Consider the following 4,716-nt stretch of genomic DNA (forward strand, 5'->3'; position numbering starts at 1 on the left):
CGCTTGATTTATCAAGAATTAATGACTCTTGTTCTACATAGACATGTTCATTTGTAAAATGACCCATATTTTGTTGTAACCTTTTAAATATTCTATTTTAATTGTCCAACTACAGTAAGAGTGAATCCTTCCGCTGGAGCAGAGGTCCATGCACCTGCAGTAGCTAGATGTCAAGGGCCAGTTCACCCACAACAACAAGCAAGAACTGGTAAGTACATATGCTAACAACAATTGTTTCTAATGTAATCCTGATATTTTATTTATGATATATGGTTTTTCATGTCCATTGCTTGGGTTTGAACATTACAGTTACTAGTATATATGTTAGCGGTTTCCAGCCTGTGCGTCGCTGCACCATGGTGCACCGTCAAAGCTTTAGTGACCAGGGTCAGGGGCACTAGGACCCTGCACTCGGACCTAGTGGAGGGGACAGAGACTGGACAGCATTTCCGATCAGGGTGTGGGGTGGGGTTACTGGACACGAAGACAGAGGGAACAGATCTGCATGTAGGCACAGAGATGCCAGAAGATTAAAGAACAAACTTATCACCTACCAGTCTCAGTGTGGATCATTCAGACAACACGACAACTGGCGACGAGCAGGTGGGATCAGGAGTCACCACCAGAAGCGACATGAAGCGTGCCTCGCCCACTACGTCCATGTGGAGCCAGGAGACCACCTTGGTCCGCCGATTGACGAGACGACGTATGGACACAGGAAAAGACGAAACCAGGAGCCTACCCTGGTCCGTCGTGCTCCAAAGAAAGAAGATGAGAAATCAGGAGCCCACCCCGATCGCAAAGGAAACGGCGCCAGGAGCTTACCCTGGTCCGTGTACAGTGTCTACGGCAACATCAGGAGCCCACCCCTGCTGCATCAAGGAGAGTGAAGTGAGGCGAGTGAAAAAACAGGCACCCAATCATGGAAAAGCCGCCCGGGGACTAAACGAGAACCCGAGCATCCCACGTTGAGATTCAACCCGAAATCTCATGAGAGCTCGGCGGGCATCTTGAAGTTAGGCTGGACTGCCAATGAAGAGCTGAGGAAGGCCCGCCGGCCATTTTTAAGTCATGCAATGCATTAGATAGCAAATCTCGCCCACAGAAGTCCCAGCGGCCATCTTAGAGTCAGGCGGGGCAGCGAATGAGAGGCTGGAGAGGGCCAGGTGGCCATTTTGAGGTCAGGCATTAACAAAAAGCCATAGGAAAAGGAAAACATAAATAACTAAAGGGACATTGCAACACAGAGAGGAAAGAAGGAACAAAGCATAACAAAAAGAAGAAGGAAAGACAAAGAAAAGAAGGAAGATGGCCAACAAAAGTGACAAGACCAGGCACAGGCAATATTTTGCAGACCACTACCATTCAGCCTATCTGAACCACAGAAAGGCATCAGGTGGGAACGCTGGATTCGGCAATGCAATCGCTACATTCGCTCCACGGACATCGCAGAGGCAAAACACATTGACCTCTTTTTAAACTTCGTAGGAAATGTAGAGGATCTGCTCATAACATTTCCCAGCGATAAAATCGCGACGTACAATGGACTGATACAGTGCCTAACAGAGAAATTCGACCCGCAAAGCAACATCGACTTCGAGAGGAACACATTTAACACGGCGTGTCAACGAGCAGAGGAGGTCCTTGACGATTTCACTGCAAGACTGCGAAAGCTAGTAACATGCTGTGAGTTTGACAAGTTTGTCAATGAACAAGAGATACAACTGCGCATTATGGAAGGTTGCCAGTCTGTGGAGTTCTGTGCACGTATTTTGAAGGAACCAACGATGCTGGAGAAGTAACTGACAATGGCCCGAGCAGAAGAAAGAGCAACGATACATGCCAAACAGATAGAGCTAGGTAAAGATATAAGGGTGGAACAAACGAACCGCGCAATGGGAAGCAACAAGCAAAAAGACAGCACACCGCCACCCCCAACAAAAAAACAGGAAAGGACGTGCTACCAATGCGGTCTTGACTTCCACACGTCGGTGCATGTCTGGCAATGGGCCAGAAATGCAGGAAGTGCAACAGGGACAATCACTTTGTGAGTGCTTGCATGAATAGACAGTTCAAAAGTGAGTGAGGGAGACCGGCAAGACCATGAACAGTAACAAGCAGGTATGCCAGGCACATGGAGGTGGCAAATTGCAGCTCCTCAGATGAATCCGAAGGAACAGTTGCGTCAGAAAGAGCGTAACAACTGTATCTGATGTCAGATTCACCAACGGAAGAACTAAGGCCAGAGCACATTAACACTGTGGAGAAGCATCAGATCAAGAAAACAGCAACAGTGGAGATTGAAGTAGGAGGCCACAGCACATGTTTCGTGCCTGATAGTGGGGCCACGTACAACTTCATGTGCACATCGGACTACGAGACAATGAAGAAAGACCGCCACTATCACCATCTACCATCAGTGTTTTCACCTGGGGCTCGAAGAAGCCGGTGGAAAACATGGGGAAGTTCACAGAAACACTGACGTACAAGGTCAGGTCATACAGGGAAGAGGTACATGTGCTACGGGGAGACATCCCAGCACCATGCCTGCTAAGCAATGTCACGTCGCAGGTAATGCATCTCCTGACCATGACATACCACATGTCAGAGAAACTGATCATTCTACAAGAACATACAGCAGAAACATTGTTGCGTACACAAGCAAAAGTCTGTCTAACGTTGAAAGAGCATACTCCCAACCCGAAAAAGAGAGCTTAATGGTGGTATGGGCATGCAAGCACTATCACATGTTCATTTATGGAAAACCATTCACCATCTAACTGACCATCAGGTCCTGGTGACAATATATGGCAATCCGAATGCAAAGATGCCACCTCGCATTGAGTGATGGGGCATAAGACTGATGGACTACAATTTCAAGATAGTTCACAAGCCGGGCAAAGAACACAACCCTGCTGACTACATGTCTTTGCACCCCTTATAACCAGGCTGACTACATGTCTCGGCACCACTTACAACAGGCACCAGAGAAGACCTCAATGCCAGAAGAATATCTCAACTTTGTACTAAGACAGAACACACCAGCGGCAATAACACTGGTTGAACTAAAGCAGGAGACAGCAAAGGATGACACGATGCAAGCGGTGAAAGCAACAACAAGACAGCAGAGATGGAGACACATCAACAACAACTATGTAATGGGAGACGGAGTCAACAAGGAGGAAATGATAGCATTCAAAAAGATACATGACAAACTATCAGAGACTGGAAATGGTATACTAATGCGAGGAACAAGGAAGTAATACCAAGAGGGCTACGGAGACGGACTGGTAGCTTAGCACGAGTCACACAGAGGCATGGTCGCAACAAATAACATGCTACGGGAGAAGGTATGGTTCCCTGGATTAGACAGAATGGTGGAAGACACCATCCTGTGCTGCCACATCTGTCAAACAACAGGCCTGCCTGCAAAGCCGGAACCATTACAAATGGCAGAACTTCCAAAGGCAGTATGGACAACGTTAGCAGCAGACTTCTATGGGCCACTAGACATAGGCAACTATCTGCTTGTGATCATTGATGAATAATCAAGGTTCCCCATAGTACACCATATCTCCTCGGCATCCGCTACAGTGACATTACCAGTACTAGATGACATATTTGCAGCCTAGGGATCACCAGAGACACTAAAGACAGACAACGGTCCTCGATTTTCAGGGGAGGAGTAAAAAATGAATGACCTACCCAGGCGTTCATCACAGGAAGATAACGCCTCTGTGGCCATAAGTGAATGGCATGGTGGAGAGATTCATGGGCAACATAAAGAAGGCGGTCCAACGAGCAAAGCTGGCGCAGATCTCCATAGGGCAGGCACTCTGTCAATTACAGGGACTGTAGAAACACCTCCACAGCTCCACAGGATGATGTCCAGCTGAATTAGTGCTGGGAAAGTCAAGCAGAATGAGGCTACCACAGTTAGAGGCGAAGAGTCCATCTTCAGAACACAGCAGCATTGCTGTCAGGGACCAGGAGGCAAAGGAGAAGATGAAAGTAAACACAGATGCTAGGTGACATGCCACTCCGGTGCACCTCAAGCAAGGGGACCACGTGGTTGGTGGGGATCATCCCTCTTCTGGAGTGCCAATTAAGTTATTGAAATGTACCTCTTAGATAGAGGTGATGCTAAGAATATACTCTATCCAGTCAGCTAATGTAACATTTCTATCTTAGAATTCTTTCCCATTCCTCCCTGTTGTTCAGACCATATATGTATGTCTTAAATTTGCTCATGAAAAATTGTTCTACATTTCAATAAATTAAACTTTGGGGAAGGTGGTGGACGCTAAAGGGGTGACATTTACCATTTCCACTACAATCAAAAACATTTTATTCAAGGTGCTGCAAATTAACACTTTTGTATACACTATCAATAGAACATAGTCCCACCTAATTTTTAATGTATAAACAAAACTTTAAAAAACACAATAACGATGCATTTATAATTAAACATTAACGTATAAAATAAAATGTTTATCACTATTAATAATTAACATATTTTAATATTTTCTAATAGTCCTAATCTTTGAACCATAAGATAAAACCATTCATTCTCTAAAAATAAAAATCATATAATCAAAAAATATATAAAACTAATTTTGAAATAAATATTCAAACAAAAAATACATTTCATAAGATATAATCCCAAAAACAGAACTTATTCCAATGTTAAACCGATTAAAATGTCATTATTGAAAT

Source organism: Lissotriton vulgaris, unplaced genomic scaffold, assembly GCF_964263255.1.
Source record: "Lissotriton vulgaris unplaced genomic scaffold, aLisVul1.2 SCAFFOLD_931, whole genome shotgun sequence".
Lineage (NCBI taxonomy): Eukaryota > Metazoa > Chordata > Amphibia > Caudata > Salamandridae > Lissotriton > Lissotriton vulgaris.